At 46.0% G+C, this 23,082-nt stretch overlaps 1 protein-coding gene and 1 long non-coding RNA gene across 5 annotated transcripts in view; one reads left to right on the forward strand and one right to left on the reverse strand.

Moving 5' to 3' along the window:
• Positions 1-23,082, reverse strand: part of LOC119461172 (vacuolar protein sorting-associated protein VTA1 homolog) — a 99,798-nt gene that overhangs the window by 18,344 nt on the left and 58,372 nt on the right. The window lies entirely within an intron of this gene.
• On the forward strand, positions 17,939-22,741 carry LOC119462656 (uncharacterized). The gene is made up of 3 exons (XR_005194135.1): positions 17,939-18,065; positions 21,555-21,708; positions 22,703-22,741. It is a non-coding gene; the product is annotated as an uncharacterized LOC119462656 (long non-coding RNA).

Raw genomic sequence — 23,082 nt, forward strand, 5'->3', positions numbered from 1 at the left:
AGTAAATCTATGATAATGGAAGAAGAGCATGATTTCACTAAAGAGGCTTGCTTTCGCGTACGCAAATGCATACTTTGTGTCGGAGTTTGGAGACCCTGCGACGGCCTTTAAAACTCGTTGCGACTTATAGTGTATCCACACATTAACGTTCAGGCATGTCATCCTGCATTTCAAGCTTGTTTCTACTTTTTGCAGGGGAGAAGTCATCAATGGAGGATTCGGCTGTGTCCTCGACGGAACCAAGGTTAGAGAGGAGTCGTTCTTTTGTCTAATATTTTGTTGATTTATGGATTCATTATCAATTGGAGATGTTGGCAACAATAAAACAACTGTGGCTTATGTTTAACGCACTTATCTGTCCCTGTACTCCTAGTTTGTGCCATTTCTGTCTATGTATTTGTGTTTAGCGTATTTAACACTTAGCTAGTTCACTTTCTTGCCTATGGACTCAAATATGCATTATGCAAATGACGTCCTGACATATCCCCCCCCCCCCCCCTTTATGTAATACCTCTCTCAAGGTGTAACTAAGGTAATAGAGTGAAGTGGATATGTCGCCGGCTTCTCTACAACGTTAAATGAATGAAGGATGATGATTCGTGCAGTGAAACATTGCAGCTATTCAGCAGTTTGCAGTCAAGGGGTGGTCAATTGCAAAAAAAAATGTTATTAATAAATGGCAGAAAATGATATGGTATATATGATGTATATAACATTCTTCATACCCTGGCGTATGGACTGTATTTCAAGGACATTTCACAGATAGCACAATAACATAAGTAGAAAGAGATTTAAAAAAAATAGTTCTTTGCACAGCCAACGCAAATAGTTCTTTGCACAGCCAACGCAACGCTATTCGGCCACCTTTTTTTCGTCAATGTCAGTGCGCATGGTGGAAAATAAAAGGTGGGAAAATATCTTCAGCGGCAATTTAGCTGTGAATGCGAGAGAAATTTGTTACCATTACGTCGCATCTGTTTGTGAAGCCCCGGATCCATGACTTAAACCGCGTCTCCCTATTGCAAAGTGTTGTTGAGGGGCCCACTCGACAAACGTCCCGCCTCTTTGAGGAGCGAAGTGCAACTGACAGGGGTGTGGAGCCGACCACCGTCAGCTGTAATCATATGATATATATTGATACGGAACAGCCGCGTTACACTGGTCCATACCGTGTGGTGCGACAATTGTTACCGATGTCACATATGAAATCCTCCCCGCGGACCCCCTCAGCATCGTCGTCAGCTGCAAGTGACATCATTCACGTGGCGAGACTAAAGCCATACCACACATCTTTCACCGTGGAATTATATAATGTGGGATCTTTTTTCCCACCTAGTTCAAAGGAGACCACGTCGGTGGCTTCTCGGGACAGCAAAGCCGCTTGATGCGATAGTATTCGAGTATCCAGTGCAGATGTGTACTTTTCATTTGCCCATATTTATTATCTGCGACATTTTTTCACACTAAGTAAGTAAGTAAGTTGACGACTTGCTGCATCCTACCCGCATTTTCAATTCTTTTTCTCCGGTTTGGTCAATCAATCAATCAATCAATCAATCAATCAATCAATCAATCAATCAATCAATCAATCATATTTATTCGTTTATTATCAAAAGGTGCATACTTAATAATCAGACCGATAAGCAACGGTACATGCCGGTCTAAAGCTAACTGCATACACAAGTACGTGACGTAGACAAATGAAATCAACGAAATATAAACAAAACAAAGCAAAACAAAGGAACTTAATAAATTTAGAAGCAGCACTTTTTCTAGCACCGTCGAGATAATGCAACATCTTTTTTTTTTATTCTTTTTCTTTTCCTTTCTTTTGCAAGCCCAATTTTCGAATGTTATACGGATGACGCCAATATACAGCTGTATTGATTCGAATGCATGTGGCGTAGTCGCCGACTCATGGTATGTAAAATGACATGACGCGTCATCTGCAGGTTCAAAGGTTTGTCGGTCCCACTTTCTTTGCGCATTTCCCGCACGCATTTGGTCTATCGCGAGGTCGTCTACAGGTCTCCGAGCACTAACTCTGTCGCATTGATGACTCTATCGCCTTGATGGATCTATCTCTACACATCGATGTTCAAAAGTTGCCATCGCTATAACTATAGCTTCGCGAATGACATTTCGTTCAATGAATGAACTATACTATCTATGTCAACTGTCCATTTCAGGAGGCGGACGGGCGGCTGACGACACTTCTCTCCTGGGACGTCAACAACGGAGTGAGTATACGTTTTGAATAATTCACGGTTTGTTAGACCACTGGCGTGACGTCATGGCTCTGAGTTTCCAGAGCCGTGTGTCATCCGAAGGCAGGCGCTGAAGGTCTCGAGCTTTAAAACGCGTTGCTTGTATCTTCCACCACGTCTTTGTAATATTTTCTTTTAGTTGAACAGCTAGGCTAACGTTAGCTGGGACACACATTGAAATAATTAATTAAGACTAATTAGGTAATTAGGCGGGATTTAGACTCTGAGAATCTCCAAGCGACGGCAAACAACATTACCTTGGTTCTGTCCGGCTACGTGGCATTTGCATATTTTTGAAGTTTGGCTCAAGTTATTACGTGGGACACCCTATATAGTGCGCAGGAAGAAGCAGCAAACGCATATAATCCCTGCTCTTCGATAGAGTTGTCATCGCTTCATCCTCTTGATTACGCTGCCTTTCTTATGCCTTAATTCAGAAATAACCCCACGACGACGCGAAATAACTCAGCCTCTATTCCGTGCTACAGGTGTGCCGCAGAAGTTGGTCTGGCAACAAGTACGCCTACGAGACCATCCAGCGAGCCATGAAGGACGACCCGGCTTTGCTTGTGACGCTGCCCAACGAAGCGGACGAGCAGCTCGTCAAGAAAGTGCTGGCGGGAAAGAAGGTTTAAGGAGCGATCGAGTGTTTCTTCAGCCATGGCAGTTTCGAAACGCACTGCCTGGAAAACCGTGGTGTTATTTCGGAAAATACCGAATTCTGCTAAATTTGTCGAATTCTCCATCGTGGCAGCTGCCCCACGGGCTCATACAGGGTGGATGCGCGTCCTCTCTGATTGGCTCAAAACACCAAACATGGCGGAATGCGACACCATGCCGGAATTTGGCTGTCTTCTTATACCTTGCATTTTTTTTCTTGTTTTCTTTTTGTTTTCAGTGATGAATGACTCTAGCCTCCAAAAACGTACACTGCGGGGGATAATTGACTGACACGCCAGCAGTGACCAGAAAAATAAACTTTTTTTTAATTATTCTGTCGTCGCCTATATTGCTTGAAAGAGTACTCGAAATGTAAAATCCGGCTGCAAAAAAAAAGTGCAGGTTCGAAGTGCTGATAATTTCAAGTTTTCTCAAGTTTTCTTCTTCGTGCTATTATAAAAAATGGCACTTTATAGTTAAATTTGTTGTCCATAGGTGACAAAAAATATGTGACCCTCCCCTTTCCCACTACCCTACGCATTCTGTCAGTCACTGTATCTGGCTTCTTAATTGAAGGCGGCGCCTACCTATAAGGATCTGAGCAACTGGTAAGATTGAAGAGTTCTGTGCAGAAATAGTCCCGGCCATTGTTTCCAGTTTTGTCTTCAACGCAGGGCGATGAAGAAGTACCAGCCGGTGACTACATGGAATGCATGGATAAATTACAGTAACTTCAGTCTGGCGATACGGTGTCTGGTCGTTGGCAGTTTGTTTTTTCTGTAAAAAACTCAAACTAAGTTGCCTAAAACAAAGTTGATTTACCCAGTAGTGCGGCGAAAGCTAACACTAGCACCGTGAAAAAACACCGTCATCGAAAACGCTCAGCGAATCAGTGATGAGCACAGATCTGGAAGTAAGCAATTTCCAGCAAAGCGCTTCAAATGAATGAGTGGACAAGCCAAATATCCTCGTTCTACCGCAGCGCCGTAAGCACATAAAGTTTCCCTTTCTTTTCTCTCTCTCTCTCTCTGTTTCTCTCGTGGTTTAGTCACTTCGTCCCCCTTTTCCTATGTAGGGTAGCGAACCGGATGCTTTTCCGGTTAACCTCCCTGCCTCACTATCTTCGAAGTATATCTCTCCCTTTCCGGATTTCGTAGCATTGACGCTTTATTATTACGATTACTTCGGTCTTTCCAGCTGTGCAGTAACGCAGATTAAGTAGCTTTTTCATGCTCCGCAGCAAAAATTTTGAAATCCTGGCGTATAGTGGGAGAGCAAACTCATAGGTGACTTTTGAGTTCAATTGTGGCTTCACGGCACGGTGTACATGACCGCCAAGAAGCCACCTATATAGGCAACAGATCGCTACCGTGAATCCATGCCGTGCTTCAGCAGAGACGCAACAGTGAAAGTCGGTTATGAGTGAATCCCCTCAGCGTGATTGGGTTCCGGAGCTTTGCTTTGAGCCTACAATTGGGCTGGGTCGATTTTACAAGGAAGGAAATAAGAGAAAGGCAGAAGGCAGGGAGGTTAACCAGGATAACGTCCAGTTGGCTACCCTACACCGGGGGAATGGGAAGAGGGAACACAAAGATGACAGGGAGAGAGAGGAGGGAAGGAAAGAAGAGAAATGAGCGGTTAGTTCGCTGACGCGTGTGTTAGTGCACTAATAGTCACAGACGTTGACACAAGCCCGTCGTCCTCAAGAAGCACAAAAGTGCCTTCACCGCTTTATGGGCCGACGAGCGATGGGGGCGGTGTTCCAGCAGCACCTGCACGGAAAGCGTCCGATTGTCCAGTTTTTTTAGTGCGTTAGCAAGTTCTTGTCTTTCTTGGGCATATCGTGGACAGTGGCACAGCAGGTGGTCAATAGTTTCGTCGGTGCCGCAGACCTCGCATGCTGCACTGTCGGTCACTCCAATTAATGTAGAGTATGCCTTTGTGAAGGCAACTCCTAACCAAAGGCGACAAAGAAGCGAAGCTTCACGTCGAGGAAGTCCGAATGGAGGTCGGAGTTGCAGTGACGGGTTTAATTGATGCAGTCGTGTTAATCGTAAGTTTGGCGAGTTCCACTCGGTCAGTGAGAGACTGCGTGCCAGGTGTCGAAGCTGCCTTGCGGCGTCTGTCCTCGAAAGTGGAATTGGAACGCTGAGCTCCTCTTGGTGTGATGTGCGAGCAGCGTTGTCTGCGGAAACATTGCCACTGATTCCACAATGACCAGGTACCCATTGAAATACAACCTCGTGGCCTTTTTGTTGGACGTGATGGTGAAGTTTCACTGTTTCGTATGTCAACTGTTCATGACAGCCGCGTCGGAGAACTGACTGCACGCACTGTAATGCCGGTTTTGAGTCTGAAAACACAGCCCATTTTGTAGGTCTTTCAGAGTCAATGAATTCTAGTGCACGACGCAGAGCCGTTAGTTCTGCTGCCGTTGAGGTCGTGACATGCGATGTCTTGAACCGCAGTGTCATTCCTCGCGTTGGTATAACCACCGCACCACCAGAACTGGACGACGTAGTCGATCCATCGGTATAGATGTGCACGTGGTTGCTGTACTTTTCATGCAAGAGGAGTAAGCTCAGTTGTTTTAGAGCAGGGGCCGGTACATCTGATTTCTTCTGTAGTCCTGGAATCGTTATATGTACTTGTGGACGGCTCAAACACCACGGAGGAAGCACTGGCTTGGCCGCAGGTGCGTACCCTGAAGTAAACGATGCACGATGTGCACTGACAGTAGCGCTAAATGTCGAGCAGGTCCTTTCAGCAGTGAGGCTCGCCAGGTGGTGGGAAGGGGTCCTAGCATAGTGTCTGAGATGCGTACGCATTGTCTCAACGGCAATGTGCGTCGTGATTGGGTAGTCCTGGGCAATGGCAATGGTTTCAGCCGTTGACGCACTGCGTGGTAGGCCAAGACATATCTTAAGGGCTTGGGCTTGAATGCTTTGAATCATGCGGAGGTTAGTCTTGCAGGTGTTGGATATTGCAGGCAGGCTGTACCGAAGGAATCCAACGAACAGCACCATGTACAGCTGTAACATACCGTGTATGGATACTCCCCAACTTTTTCCTGCAAGGAACCTGAACAGGCGACAAATAGCAGACAGCCGCTTTTTCACGTAATTCACGTGCGGAGTCCAAGACAGGTCTCTGTCAATTACGACTCCCAGGAACCTGTGACTTCTGCTGTATGGTATAAGTTGTCTGTTAATTGATATTCCGTAAGCAGACATTGGCTTCCTGGTGAATGCCACCATTGCGCACTTTCCACATGAAATTTCAAGTCCTTGTTGACGAAGGTAGCAAGATGTCATTGTGGCTGCCTTCTGAAGCCGAGCGCGAAGCTGAAGTCGTGTTACACCTGATGCCCAAATGCAGATGTCGTCCGCATAGATGGAAAGTTGTACGGTGCTTGGAAGGTTGTCAACTAATCCAATAAGGGTTAGATTGAAAAGCGTCGGGCTAAGCACTCCGCCTTGAGGCACTCCTCGGCTACCGTAATGCTCGGATGTCGGGCCATTTTCAGTGTGCACGTAGAATGATCTTCTCTGTAAGTAGCTGCGCACCCACATATATATCTTACCACCAAGTCCTACTGCTTCTAACGCGCCAAGGATGGCTTCATGGGTGACATTATCGTAAGCCCCTTTAACGTCTAGGAACAGAGCAGCAGATAGTCGTTTACAGGCCTTCTGGTGTTGCGCAAATGTTACCAAGTCAACAACGTTGTCTGTAGACGAACGGCCACGCCTGAATCCGGTCATAGCGTCTGGGTAGATTTCATAGTACTCTAAGTACCATTCCAGACGTGTTAAAATCATTCTTTCCATTGTTTTTCCAACGCAACTTGCAAGTGCGATAGGACGGTATGAGGAAATGTCCAAAGGCGACTTGCCAGCTTTGAGAAGTGGAATGAGGCGACTTGACTTCCATTCCTGCGGAACCGTACCCGTCTGCCAGGAGTCGTTGTATAGGAGCAAGAGTGCTTTCCGAGCTTGGTCTCCTAGGTTACACAGGGCACGGTACGTAATGCCGTCAGGTCCTGGCGCTGAAGAACGCCTGCACAAAGCCAGCGCAGCTTCTAGTTCTTCCATAGAAAACGGGCACTCCATGCGGGGATCGCGTGAGAACAGTGGGTGGTCGAGCGTTCCCGTTCCATCGGAATTTGCCTCGCCAGCAATCTTTCTGCAGAAAGATTCAGCGACATCAATCTCCCTACATTGTAGATGTAGTGCCAGAGATTTAAACGGGTGGCGCTGACCAAAGGTTGTGCGAAGGCCACGAACAGTCCTCCATATAAGCGATAAAGGTTTTCGCGGATCCAGGGACTCGCAAAAGGATACCCATTGTCGGGAAGCCAGCTTGTTCATGTGACGCTGTATTTTCTTTTGTGTTCGTCTAGCCAATCTCAAGTCATGGATGGACTTCGTGCGTCTATATCTTCGTTCCGCACGACGGCGAATTGCTCGAAGTTTCTCGAGTTCGATGTCGAAATTGGTGCGGGCAGAACTCTTCAAAGGCGAATGCGTGGTTGTTTCTATGGCATCCTTTATCGCGCCCTCTAGGTTGCAGGAGGTACCGTCACGACAGCAGTCTTCCATGATTATTTTGTATTTAGGCCAATCGGTGCAATGGACGGCTCTGGGGGACCTGGAGCTAGTCAGACCTTCAATCTTCAAATAAGTTGGGATGTGGTCGCTACCTCGCGTTTCTAAATCCGAAAACCAGTGCACTCTTCTCGAAAACGAACGTGAAACGAAGGTAAGGTCCAAGCAGCTGCTATACACTGATCCACGCAGATAAGTGGGGCTTCCATCATTTGACAGGCAAAGTTCGCGTTCAGAGGCAAAGGACACCAATGCTCTGCCTCTAGAGTTCACTTTGGAGCTTCCCCATAGGTAATGGTGGGCATTAAAGTCGCCAATGATCACCCACGGCTGTGGAGTCGATGTCAAAATTCCCTGTAAGCGCTCACAATCCAGGCGACTTGCTGGAGATAAGTAGGCACCAAGAATTGTAAACGTGAGCTTTTTCTTCTTCACTGTCAAGCAAACATATTGATTCACTTCGTCAGGAGGCACTGGGTGATGCACATAAGTCAAGTCACGGCGTATAAACACAACAATCTTGCTGCACTCTCCGTGGGTAGAGGACATAAAGCACTCATACCCGGACAGTCTGATGGGAGCTGACAAGTTTGGCTCGCATATCACGATAATGGGGAATTGGTGCGTAAAGACAAACTGTCTAAAGTCGGCCATGCGTGACTTAAGCCCTCTTGCGTTCCACTGAAAGACAGATGCATTCTTGACCTCCTCTTGAAACGACGCCATCTCTCGGGCTGTGGTTTTACCCTAGAGCCGCAAGTACCGGACTCAAGGTGTCCAGCACCTGCAGTGCGCTCTGCGCCGACGGCGTTTTCATGCTGCTCAGTAGAATGCGCATGGCGTCCATAAGTGACTTCAACATCGCTATGACTTGGCGATCCTCAGTTGCCGTCGCATCAGCGGTTTGTGAAGTCATCGAGGGCGGCGCGATTTGATGTGACTTCGAGGCAGGTTGTGCTCGTGGAAGTGTAGGCCACTCTTCAGGAGGAGCGAGTGTTGCCCCTTTCTTCGTTGTCGCAGTGTCCGTCTTTGTGGAAGTCGGCGTTGGTATGGTAGCCGCTTTGCTGGAAGATGGTGTATCTCTATCGGTAGATGCAACTCTTCGTGATGCTCTTCGGTGGCGATGTCGTCGTCGCCGCCTGAGAGTAGCGGCAGCCTCTCTGTGTGTAGAATGGTCCCGTACCATACGTTTGAGTACTGCTCGCTCGTTCCTCACCCGCGGGCAATCCTTGGATGAGGCCTCATGGTTACCATGACAGTTAGGGCACTTTAACACAGTTGCGCGGCAGGCTTCTTCCGAATGAGATTCAGCGCACCGTGGGCACACGAGATTGTTCCTACAGACACCTTTTACGTGTCCCATCTTGCAGCATTTGTAGCATTGCAGGGGCTTCGGTACGTAGGGCCGGACTGGATGGCGGACGTGGCCAACTTTGACGTGTGAGGGAAGGCTGTCTCCCTCAAACTCAAGCTTCAGGCAACGTGTGTTGCCAAGTCTTGCGATGTGCGCGATAAGAGTGCCTTCTGTAGTTGGCTTTATTAATATAGGCAAGTCGTCCGTTGGTATAGAAATATCGACATCATAAATGACGCCGACAGTGCTATTGCAGCCTGTAGGAATCATGGATCGCACTTTCACTTTGTCGATCTCCGTTACGTGCCGCAGGCTTTGCAGCGCACTACGGTGTAGAACGTCTACTGCGAGTACATTCTTCCGTGCGTTTATTCTCACGTCTTTGATCTCGTTTGGTGCGATTCCCTCAAGAAACGCAGAAAGGACTTGCCTGTTCAGGAGTCGCAGATTGGACACAGGGTCCACGGGCATGAAGAGCATCGTGTACGGCCAGCGCTGTGGTGTTGTCTTCACGGTGGAGACACTTGCCGATGATGACCTCCGTAGCAGTCTTCTTTTAGTAGTTCGGCTCATGACAAGCGTGAAATCGTCGTCCGACGAGTCGACGCTGTCCGAGTACGAGTACAACTCGGTTGCCTCGCTGTCCGTGTCACTTGACGCGTTTCCACGTTTCCTGGACGTGACCCGACGTGATGGTTGGGCGCCAGGAAGGTCCTCGACGGCTTCTTCATTCATTACCGCAACAAGGGAGCGGCAGCTCCCCGATTTTGCAGAGAAACAAAACGAGACAAGGGTACAAGCGTTCTATGAAAGACACACTTCGTCGTCGTCCGTCGATTTTACAGAGTTACAATAACGTAACTCTGTAACTCTGTCGATTTTACAGAGTTACGTTATTGTAATGCGCCTGATTGCGTGGCACGCGATGTTTATATGCAGAGCCTGGTCGCACCCACGAAACTACGGTAGTCCTGGTGTGGTTTGTCACTTTTGGGCAAGCGCAAAAGAGGATGATGATCAGCGATGAGGCGAGAGCGAAAGTGACATTCTCTTTCACTTGAGAAGTCCAATATTTCTTCCATAAGGCTCATGCTGCAGCCACCTCTTGTTTTCTCTCGCTCTCTCTCCGTCATGACGTCACGTGACAGACATTGCCCTTGAGGTATAGCTTCACTCGGCTACCTGATAAATCCATTGAGATGGTTATCTCCCCATGGGAGTCCAACCATAAATGCGAACTTGATGTACGCTATTACACCTGTGAACCATCCCTGTGTCGTCTCCGCCCCTTTAGCCTAATCTCATCATTCCTTGCCGGAATAACCAACAGCGCCGTGTGCAACTCGTGCGGATGGGATGAGACCATAGAACACATTTTGTGCCATTCTCCAACCTATAACTTTCAACGAGATGTTCTGCGTATGAGTCTTAGCCGCTTAGACGATATACCGATCTCGGAAGCTAAGATCCCGGGACCCTGGCCGAAATTCTCTATAGTATGCTCAAGGGCACCAAAGCGCTAATGTGCTTTTTGAGGGCAGTCGGACTAGATTAGCACTTGTGAGTAAACATGCATCAGGAGTGAACCTATAGGTGAGTGAACTTTCATTATGATTGCGCGCACAATGACCTTCCTTTTCTCCTTCCTTATCTTTCTTTCCCACTGTCCCACGTGTAGAGCAGCCAACACCGCGAAACCTTGGTTAACCTCCTTGCCTTTCCTTCTTGTTTCTCTATTCTCTATCTCACACTGCCCCGTGTGGCACTGTGAAGGTGTTTGCACACCAGGCGTACAACCCTTACCAAACTTACAATTCATTGGGGTTTCTATTGACATTTTGTTGCATGCAGCATACTTTCTTGCGAGATTCAATGAAATTCCATGCATCATTTTGGCGGGGCAGTTACAAAGCGCCCACAGCGCCCCATTTCGATTACCTCCACATTCCATCCCACAACAAGAATTACTTTAAGCGGCACGTTATCACTTACACTTCGTCGTTGATCGTGTTTCACGTTTTATTTATGATGTACCGCAGAAATCAGCCCTCACCGAAGTCGTCATCAAAAATATGTCGCGTCTTTATTGACGTTCAGCTGCATTCAACAAACTTTCTCTTGATATGGAGCAAAATGCCGTGCTTTATTTTTCCTAGGACATGGCGTACTTGGCGAATGTGTGCTCCATGCTTCTGTGAAGATGTCATTATCCGCACTTTCTGCGAGAAGTTTGCTGCGAAGAATACTTGAAGCAACGCACTTGTTATTGCTAACACCTTCAGCAACGGCTACCAACGATGGGACATGAAGGAAATCCGTCGACGCCGCATTATGAATAAGGGCGCTGGTACTTGGAGTGGCAACGCTTGGAACATCATCCACGACCGCTGCTGTGGCGTTAGCCTGTTGAGGTGCGCTCACATCAGAGAGACAGCACTTACAAAAGTATTTACAAAATACTAGTTGAGTTTCTATTGATTTTACGTTGCGTTATACATGCGTCTCTGTCCACGATACCTCAGCAGTACGGGCTATAGTTCCTGCGTTGCGAAACATGGATGCGTACATATGCCACTTGTTCTGTTGAAGTGCACTGACACCAAAGAGACAATCCTTCCAAAATATCAGTTGTAATTCTATTGACTTTCTGTTGCATTATATATACGTCTCTGCTTACGGTAACTGTGCAGTGCGCTTTTGTTTCTGCGCTGCGAAACACGCACGCTTACGTGTCGCTTGTTCTGTCGAGGTGCCCTCACCAGACGGCGCTTGAAAAATTCGTTACAAAAATTAAGTTCTGCTGCTATTGGTCATCAATATAATTGTACATACTTGTCATTTTGCGATAACTGCGCAGTGTGCGTTTATCTGTTGCAAAACATGCACGCGCACAGACCGTTTGTTTATTTGCGAGTGAGTGAAGCATTTCTTTAAAACCTCGCATTGCGTGGGCGTGTACTAACAATTGAGTGATTCGAAGGACATTGAAAAAGGAAGTCGTAGCGCAATGCCTTTGTTTTTCATCTCCTGTAACGCCGGAGAACGTGAGCCAGCTGCCTGAACTTGGCACAAGCGTTCGTTCAGGTTGTTTCGGCAAGAATACGACCATTCGACTTTATATTGTGCTTCGACGTTTTCTTAGAATTAAGATATGGGTTGAACTCGGAGCTTCGTTCTGGCGACAGCTGTTCTTTTATTTCCAAAATAGCGCCATGTATTTTGGAACTACCTTTCTCTGGTAAGATGAAAGCAAGGCGGGCTATCGTTCTGGGTTCCAATATGAAACATACCTCGTTCAGCCTGAAGCACGTATAGCTATTGTTTTTGTTCTTAAGAATGTACCAAAGCTTACGCTTCTGCGTCGTAAGAAATGTCAGCAGCCAAATACTGAATAATACTAACTGCAAATCCGTAGTGCTTTAATAAAAGACGCTTATACTGCTCGTTTAAAGAAAACTTAGACTGTGAAGGTGGCGTCTTTCTGAGCTATTGTTTATAATAAAGCCTGAGCCCACTCTTTCATGCTTAGCTTTTCGAATGTTGTATATTACTATATTCCCACAGTGCACGGTGCTTCGGTAATATCAATGTCTGTAACACTTTCTGCCACTGAATTGCACAATGGTAAGCATGTCAGGTTGCTTCATTGAGTAAAGCCGGAACACGACTTTCCCCAATGCCTCCGCTTACGCAGAATATGAAAACTAAGACCGCAGATTCCCCGAATTTGTTATATCTGCAATTCAGCGCACAGCAGCACATTGCAGGATTCGAAACGGATCATCGGACATTTTTACTTACTTACTCATTCATCTTTAGTGGATGTGTGATCAGTTTTTTTTTTCTTCCTGGTCTCGCACAACATTGTTGCAATTACACTCAATGCAATTTTCAATCTAGTGTCTCAATATAGCCATAGACGGCCAAAAATATACAAACCGCAAAGCGGGGAAAAGAGCGAAGGAAGACTATAGCATAAGAAAAACTGCTACAAGTTGGTTTGCACGTATGGATCCAAGGACGATTTGATGCTCACAGAGAACCTGGTCACTTCTGTGCTCAAAGGCGTGCTCAAGACTAACAGTACGTGAAGACGCCAAGAAAATATTGAAGTAGAATAACAAGTTTTTACGAGTGTCACTTTTCAAAGCGCGATATCTATCTATCTATCTATCTATCTATCTATCTATCTATCTATCTATCTATCTATCTATCTATCTATCTATCTATCTATCTATCTATCTATCTATATATATATCTATCTATCTATCTATCTATCTATCTATCTATCTATCTATCTCCGCTCAGTGGCGTTCAATTGAACGTTAATGCTTTCGCATTCACAACTCATAAGAAGTGCGGTGCCCTCGGATTGGTGATAGGTGCCATCTTATCTATCCTTCCATCTTCCCCAACCCCAAGTGATCACCAATCTTTTAATACGCTTCCCTAATTTTGCAGAGCAGCATGTCATCGGCCATATGCACGCCGTCAAATATTTCTGCCTTCCAATAAAGAGCTTCTCTCTCTCTTTCCTCATACACTAAAATTCATGAAAAACGCAGAGAAGCTTGTCTTCCGGCAAGATTGCCGGCTGCTGACATTGGAGACGCGACTCAACTTGAGCCTGCTCTCGGTGCTGATTACAGGGGAGAACAAAGTGAAAAGCGGTTCCGGTGGTTGAACCTGAACGCATGAAAAGGGACGTAAAGAAGTCGGAAGAAAAAAAAACAGCTAAAACGTACCAAGTATGGCGTACCAAAACGACAGTTGGTACGCAACCTGTAGCACGAAGCATGCTCCGCAAGACGTAAGCCATTGTATAAGGCGAAGTAGAGAATGTGGCATCGTTAGAAACGCACTGGACTATACCGCCCACCTTTATGTTTAACAATGGTTCTGCGATGGGAAGCTCTTTATTAGAGAGACCCGCGAACGCGTGGTCTTCTGCGCCCCTCAAAAACCAAGCTCCAGTTTCACACGGAAAAAGTGAGAAACCTTCTCGTGCTGCAGGGGCTAGGAGAAGGACTTCTTGCGTGATTTTAAGATTGGTATGACATCACCTCGTCAGTAGCTACAAACATTACGTTGTCAGTAGCCGCATAACAGCGCTTAATAAATAGATTGTTTATTATTATTGAACTAATTAATCGGCAAATAGAACACGACCTGTTTTCTGACGTCTACCATTCTCAATAATCCAGTTTCTGAAATTCGTTTTTTTAGTAGCTTCTGTTGAGAATTTTTTTTTGCACTCTTTGCAAAAACATCCCGCATAAGTATATCGATTCGAAAGCATTTGATAGCTACAACCGTCAACTTGCGGCATGCAAGATAAAATCCCACGCCATCTGCAGTTTCAAAGGTTTGCCTATTCTGCTTCTTCTGCACGTTTGCAGCACACATATCTACACGCAGAGTCATCTGCTCGACTCCGAGTCTCAAAAGTGTATCGCAATAACGTTTCGAACTTGCAGTCCATCGCTGTAACTATAGATCCGTAAATAACACTTTGGTGAATGAACCAAGTGATGTCGACTGTCCGTTTCAGGAAGCGAATGTGCGCCTGACGACGCTTATCTCCTAGGACGTTAACAACGCAGTGAGGCCCACTTTAAATTCGTGGGTTGTCAGAACACAGGCGTGGTTTCATGGCTCTGAGATTCCAGAGCCGTGTATCGTACGAAGGCGGTGGTTGAGGGTCTCGCGCATTGATTTGTATTGCTGCTTGCGTGCACATCTGTTCTTACAACTACAATTGAACGTGTTGCAATTACATAATACGTTGCTTCTTTCAAGTGCGTCATCCCCAGTTTGCATGAATGCGGCGCGACAGTAAGATTATTTGACGCGTTGGCGCATTCACGCGAACGGTATAATACGCTAGGAAGAAGCGACGCACGCTTACAACTCCGGCTCTTCAATGGCATTGTCTTGGCGTCATCCTCGCGATGACACCATTATTTATGCCTTCGTCCGTAAAGAACTCCATGGCAATGCGGAATGACGTAGCATTCATTCCGTGCTACAGGTGTTGGTCTGTCAACAAGTACCCCCCCCCCCCCCCCCCTTTATACGAGAGCATCCAGTGAGCCGCGAAGGACGGCCCGGGTTCACCGTTGACGGTGCCTAACGGAGCGGACTACCAACTCGTCCAGAAAGTGCTGGCGGGAGAGATAGTTTAAGGAGCGACCGCAGCTCTTCAATCATCCCATTTCCAAAACTCCGCTTCGGAGCTGGGGTGTTATATTCTGAACAACGTCGAATTCAGCCATATTCTCTAGTTCGCCATCTTGTCAGTTCCGATTGGCTCACAACGCTGCTACGCACTCTCCGATTGGCTCGAAATGTCAACATGGCGGAACGCGACAACACGCCAGAATTTGTCAGTAATTCGATTCAGCTTAATTTCAACACTTCTGATGTTGTTCAAGACCGCGAACAAAGAGACAACAAGGCTTGATGAGGTTCAATGCCTATATTTTACAGGCAGCGACAAAGAACAGATAAACAATGTTCCTAATACCCCGGAATCACTTTCCTACCCCTAATCACTCTCCTAATCAGGAATCACTGAGCCGGAATGTAAGGTTTCTTTCAATGCTACAATCACCTATCGCTTAAAATGTACTGGAAATTGAAAATTTGGATGGAAAAGAAGTGTGCATTAGAAATTATGTTGGTTTAGACTTTTCTTTTCATTGGGCTGTTATAAAAATGACACTTTATAGCGAATTTTGTTGTCCATAGGTGACACAAAAATATTCAACCTCCCTACCTTCTTCATACTCTGTCTCTCTCCTTCTCCCAAGTTTCCGAGCTACCTTCGCCCGCTATTGCGAAGTTGACGCTGCAGCTGGGCAACCAATGACGTATCGAAGGCCACGTGCTTTATATAGTTCCAGTCGCGACAATAAAGTTGTTATTCTTTCCTGGACAAAGACAGTCGTCGCCATAAGCAGATATATGTTCCGCAAGTCTGAGCCGGCACGCTCCATGAACTAATTGCCGGTCTAACTGATTGTCAGTCCAGCTGATTAGCTGTTCAATTGATTGCCAGGCGAACTGATTAACAAGTCGAATTGATTGCCAGTGGAGATCTGCAAGATGAGCTCACTGAGAGAGATCTGCTCGGGGTTGCCCCTGGACCCTCTGCCTCCGCCCAGGTCGAGGAACCCCAAAATTGCCCACGCTCCTGATAGAAGCGTTCCCCTAACACCGGAAGAGACCGAGGTATGTCCTGACATTCACTCTTGTTTTCGAAAAGTGAGTCGTACTACTGTTGATAAACCCTGAGGATACACTTAACTTCGAAGTTGCCTTTTACGTTATATCTTGCTTTTGTAGACGTAGATAGATATGAATACATAAGGATGCCTCACCGATACACAGCTAGAACTAACCATAATAACCACATTTATAGACCACTTAACTCGCGTTGCAGCAGATTGAAGTGTTTTTTTTTTCTCCCTCAGAATCTCCAGAGACACGGAATAGTCTGGCCCTTGAAACTGTAAATACTAAGTGTGTCGATAAGTTTAGTTGGTGGTCTTCTATTCTGTAGAGTGTTATTTCACAATTTTTTAATTATTCGCTCGCGCTGAAACTGTTGATTTGTTATTATTCTTTTTATTTGCTACTTTAAGCGCGTTACAGTGGCCCACGACCTGAAAGATTTTTTTAAATAATAAACGTATCCATATAAAAAATTAAAATAAAGAAATTCGTACACTAAAGCAGTCAATTGGTGCAGCACACATAAAAAAACCAAGAAAAAAAGCAATGTATAGCAAACATCCGATGACTAAATTCTGGAAACAGTAAGAGCATCAGTGTCAAGGAAGAAAAACGCAGCCAGAGCTTCTAGCAGTGAACTACTTAGAAAAATAGTTTACAAAGATTTATATCTATCTATCTATCTATCTATCTATCTATCTATCTATCTATCTATCTATCTATCTATCTATCTATCTATCTATCTATCTAGATAGATAGATAGATAGAAAAACGCAGCCAGAGCTTCTAGCAGTGAACTACTTAGAAAAATAGTTTACAAAGATTTATATCTATCTATCTATCTATCTATCTATCTATCTAGACAGATAGACAAATATATCTATCTATCTATCTAGATAGATAGATAGATATAAATCTTTGTAAACTATTTTTCTAAGTAGTTCACTGCTAGAAGCTCTGGCTGCGTTTTTCTTCCTTGACACTGATGCTCTTACTGTTTGATATATATCATTCTACCCCAGTAATAACGGTATGGATCCTCAATTAGTCGAGAGAGTTACAAATAATTAATTACGTTACATTTTCATGCGACCAATTCAAAAGAACCTGACGTGGTGGTCTCGTGGTACCAAACACCCCTGATTCGTATACGGCACGCCCACTGTATGACGTTCAACCACTGTGACCGCGCTGACTGGCACGCTATATAGCGTTTTTGCGGGACCAAGTGACCACCACCTCCGCCTTTCGGTGATAGTCTCCTTTATCCCTTCCAAAGCCGCGCTACACTAAGGCGGCCCCGCTTTCACATCAGATGGAAACGTTTGCCCCATGACGACAAGCGCGAGTGAGTTAGAAACCGAACGTCTCGGTCAGTTGCAGCAGCTACTGATACGGCACGCTTTGCCTGGCAAAGCATGTGCGGTTGTGTGTCGGGTCAGGATTTGCCGCGACATGCTATCATGGCACAAGTTGGGATCAGCTAGTGCAAGACAGGGGTAATTGGAGATCGCAGGGAGAGGCCTTCGTCCTGCAGTGGACATAAATATAGGCTGATGATGATGATGATACAGAAATAGGATAATGACGATGATTAGTTCATGTTCATTTTTTGAGAACTCCAAACAGTCAACGAAATATACTTTCAATCACCTTTGTCCGCACAGAATGCTAAGTACGTCGCAAGGAACACACACTTCGAATTTATAAGCAGTGTTCTCACGAATGCGTTTTGTCTCCACTCTCCCCCCCCCCCCCCCCCCCACACACACACACACACACATCTTTTTCTTCCCCTTTTCTATTTCAGACCGCCCTCAAGAATGCTCTGCGGTATTTCCCTCCGCCACTTCATGAAACGCTTGCGCCGGAGTTCGCGCAGGAGCTGTCGGATTACGGCCACATCTACATGTACCGCTTCATGCCCACCATTGCCATGAAGTGAGCTATCCATAAATACCCGCAGTAACAGGGCTATAGACATGCACATGCATCGCTTGCAAGCACGCACGCACGCACGCACGCACGCACGCACACGCACACGTACACGCACACACACCACACACACACACACACACACACACACACACACACACACACACACACACACACACACACACACACAAAATCATTGTAATAATGCGTGCACGTATGTGTGCCTGGCAGTTGGCACGCAATATTTATAAGATATTACGCTAAAGCGCCAACCACGCCATCGGACGAGCACGTCTATATCGCACCAGTGCAAGCGTTCCCGTTGCACGTGTTCTTCGTATATAGCTATTGACATAAACGACACCTCGTAACAAACTCTTAGGTATGGTAAAATGAGAGTGATGGATAGGAGCGTGATGGATAGGGCATAACAACTTAGTGTATTTCATAAAATTGAATTGCAACTTCAGTTAAACATTTAAACAATTAAACATTTTGATGATTGGACGTTAATAGCAGGAACACGAGACGGACAGGAGCAGAACCGCGTTGTGTGGCATGTGTTTTCTTGTCCTTGTCGTGTTCCTGCGCTGTACGTCAGAGCACGATGCCGTTCGTGTCGTGACAAGACGGCTGTCACATTTCGATGCGGGCCAATCAGAGACGCCGTAGCAACCCTCAGGGCCAATCAGAGCGTACAAGACGGCGAACTCGACAACGCGGTGTAATTTGAAAATCAGAATAGGACCCCTGGACTGCTTTATGCGCACCGACATGGCTAGCCGTGGCAGCGCCGAGCGCTGCGCTATTGCTATCACATGGAGCGTGATAATATGCAACTGGGCCGGTATTTTGTAGCGATGCCTTTAATGTCATAATGCCTTTTCGCGCTTATCGCACTTTGTCAGTGGTCAGAGCGACGGTCCGCTCGCGTTATCAACGTTGATATCGTGAGCGGACCGTCGCTCTGACCACTGACAAAGCGCGATAAGCGCGATAAGTCATTATTACTTTAAACGCATCGCTACAAAATACCGGCCCTGCAGAAGTGCATGCAAGGACCATATAAGAGCTGTCGTCAGTGTGAAACGTTCAACATGCGGCAGAACCCAAAGAGCTAGTTAATGACGCTCAACAAAACGTAGTCAGCTACGCTAGTTCGTGTAATCTTCTGACAGCGGCGCTTGTATTTTGTTCACTTTCTCCTTCCACCAGTGCTGGGCAGCCATCAAGGGCTCGATCTGCATGATTAACGTACCCACCTTTCATTTATAACTTTCATTTATAACCTTTCTTTCTTTCTTTCTTTCTTTCTTTCTTTCTTTCTTTCTTTCTTTCTTTCTTTCTTTCTTTCTTTCTTTCTTTCTTTCTTTCTTTCTTTCTTTCTTTCTATGTCCTGCTCGCGCGTTTTTGTTGGCGAAAGTGCAGCTCGACTGGTTCAGTCTAACGTCAAAGATTAGGCCATCCGGACCTACTTAATCCAAATGGTTACAGGCCGATTTCAGACAGTGTCAAAAAAACCCGAAGAGCAGATGAAGACAAGCGCTTGTTTTCGTCTGTTTGTTTCCGTCTGCTCTTCGGGTCCGTGCCTGTTTCTAGTCGCGCTGTTACATTATACGAGTAGATCGAACGGCTACGTTGCTTTTGCTCAACGCATGAGCACCATGTATGGATCGGTGGCTGCGATCTCTCAAGTCGAGCCTGCTTCGCGCGTACGCTGGCCTCTGCGGGGTGACGGATGCGATAATCAATTAGGAGGCACTGCCACCCTGGGCGCAGACAGATTGGTGCCAAAGTGACAAGAAGCACAGCACGACGATCGATCCCGGAGCTCGCAGGGGGATTGAACGGATAAAGATCAATGTTGTGTTTGTTTATTGGCTGTGTGATAACTTTATCTACTAAGATATATCTACCTAAACAGCCGGCAATCCAAAAATGTTGGCTACTAAAACGCAATTGTACAATAATAGAAAAAAAAAGAGATAAACAAAAAGAAAAGGTAATGAAACGACAAACCAAGGGGGAAAAGAAAAGTCACGAGCTAAGGAAATAATTTACAAATCAGGAAAGAAAATGACGGAACACTAACGAAACAGTTTTTATGACTCGGAATAGAAGCGGAGAAAAAGGAATTATATGCGCACACATAAAGACACGTTATCATTGAACACAAAAGCTTCCTTGGCTAAACGTGGCGATGTATTAGCCACGTTTACAAAGCGCAGTCCTTGGACAAGCCATTGGTGGCTTTCTTGGCTATGCGCCCCGACATTTGACATGGAAATAAAGATTTCGATTTGAATTTGAAGAGACGAAATTTCATCGCAGCCTGCACGAACGTTCCGGATTACTCAAAGGAGCTGTGCCTAACAAGTGACCCAAGTTTCTCTTCTAGAAGCTTTAAGATACCTTGTACTTATCGCTGCTTTATTTTCGCTCAAATTTAGTAACAAGGCTTCATTTTTTGTCAGCTGGATTGCTCGCTAAAAAACTGTCTGTGTTGTTTCGTAACAGTAATGCATTGTCAAATATGTTTGCCACGTTCGGATGGCTTTTTAGTGCTCAATTTATGTAATACATACCTGAGAAGGAATGGTAAAAGGCGTTCACTTGTTTGTCTTTTGTTTCTACTACTCGAATTGCTTTTAGTGTTTGTGTTATTTATGCCTCGTTCGCATCTCTTTCTCAAAGCTTGCTTTAGATGGGACCGTGGGCCTTCCCAAAATGTATCATAAGGAAGTGCGTTAGTCTCAATAGATCGCCTTCTTGGATATAAGAGGAAAGCTGAATGGCTGAACCGACGGAAGTGGATATGACGAAAGCAATGACGTAAACCCCTATGAACGCTATACTTTCACGTCTTACAGTACTCGAGTGCATCCGCGCGATGCCCGTCGCTCTAGTAAGGAGTCGCGCTGCGCGTTACCCCACGCGAAACTGAAAGTATTCCCGTAAGCGATCTGTCGAAAACAGGACCCCCGTGATTCTTTCCCAAACGTTTCAGTAACGAAGTTAAAAAAAAACGTTGGCAGTCACTTTAGCATACACTAAAGAGGATTAAGGCGAAAGCCTGCGCGCTCACGAGACATTCATTAAGTTACTTGACATTCTCATTCGAAAACGTTGTTACTTCCTATTACTTGTTTTCTCCCACCAAAGGTCGCGGGTTTGAGTGCCTTAATTAACTTCACCCTAATTAACACTACAGGTCGTGCATTCGAGTCCCACCAAACGTCGTGGGTTCGAGCGTCTTGATTAACTCCACCTTAATCAACTGTGCCTTAATTAACACCAAAGCTCGTGGGTCGACCATCAATAGTGGCACCATCCATTTTGGTGCCATAACGTCCGGCGGTCAAATTTTCGACCCATGATCCATCTAAGGCTTTCGCCTTAATAATTACTCCGGCAACACGAACTCGAAACAACGCTTCTAGCAGACCGAAAACTGAACGCCCGAAGGACGTGTTTCTTTTCCCACTTGGGTCGCAGGGCGTACCCGATCGACGAGTACCCGGCCAAGACGAAGCAGACTGCCGCCGTGATGCTCATGATCATGAACAACCTGGACCCGCAGGTGGCTCAGTTTCCCGAGGAACTGATCACCTACGGCGGCAACGGGCAGGTATTCTCCAACTGGGCACAGGTAAGCATGCGAGCGAGACCCATCCGGTCTCCACGTAGTCACACTGGAGCGAAGAAAAGCCATAGCAATTACAAGAGCAACTACTACTACATAGCTGTAGCAACTAGCGCAATATTTCAGCGCGAAGCATTATATAGGAAGCGCTCAGCAAGGTAACGCAAATTCATTTTCAATTTTTTCGGTTCACCTTAAAAAAATAATTTTCCGCTTACAAATTCGGCAAAGGAATGCTAGTTTTAAACTAGACCTAATAATGCCTACAATATTAAAAAATGACGAGGATATACGCAGTAGTTCATTAATAAAATTTAAAATAAAAATCAATATTTCATTTTGTGAGAAATGTGAAGTGATAAGCTAATTTAGGAGTTTCAAAATAGCCAATCTGTACTATCAGTGTATATATAATAAATTAAGGGTTCATTTAAGGTGAGTGACGTTACCATACTATATTTTGGGAGTCCTACGTCCTCTGAGCACGAAGGCCACGTCACCAGCAACATAAGTCCGAAGCTGCGCCTCCTTCCCCCTCTAAAGGCGCCGCCCAATTGACGCGCACCTGGCGTGGAGGCGCGCGCTCATTGGTGCAATGATTGGACACCGCGGGCCGCTAGCCACTCTCCGCAGCTGCTCCTGCTCTCGGACTGCAAATATGCCCAGACCAAGGAAGATGAGTGTTACTTCTACGTCATGCGCCAGAACAACCAGGGATATGCTGTGCTAACCTAATCTAACATATAGGAGAAGAATGAACGTTTAGCTCATAAACGCGCAAATGAGAAGCCACTATATGCTTCGCACTACCATAATTCCCCATAAGGGAGTTCCGGCCATATTTTTTTTTCGTCGGGTGCGTCTAAAGAACGAAGATTGCGAGCAAGTTAGCAGACTTTCAGGTTGAATCTTTAGCATAGCCTGCTCAGCTGTACGTTCACTTACTCATCCAAATCACCCTCTTTCATTTACTGATCCTTGCGCGTCGCCGCGCCTGCAGTTCTGGCTGGTGATGAACTACCTGTCCAAGATGGACGAGGTCGCAGACGCTGGTCATGTACTCGGGCCACCCTCTCGGCCTGTTCCCGTCCCCCCGGCCAGCCCTCGAGTGGTCATCACCAACGGCATGGTCATCCCGAACCACTCGTCACACGAAGACTATGACCGCATGTTCGCCATGGGGGTGACTATGTGAGCAACAGTTTTTGCCCAAGTAAACAGCGTTGACATGCTCCGTATACGATGATTTTAAGAGATATTACTGCATTAACACAATTAACATTAACCTGGCAAACTCTTGCTGCTGCTGCAATGTGCTTCTATTGGTGCCAAGCAGAGTAGGCGTATTCCATACGGCAGTACGAAACTGCGGAAAATGGA

Source organism: Dermacentor silvarum, chromosome 8 (genome assembly GCF_013339745.2).
Source record: "Dermacentor silvarum isolate Dsil-2018 chromosome 8, BIME_Dsil_1.4, whole genome shotgun sequence".
In the NCBI taxonomy this organism is placed as follows: Eukaryota; Metazoa; Arthropoda; class Arachnida; order Ixodida; family Ixodidae; genus Dermacentor; species Dermacentor silvarum.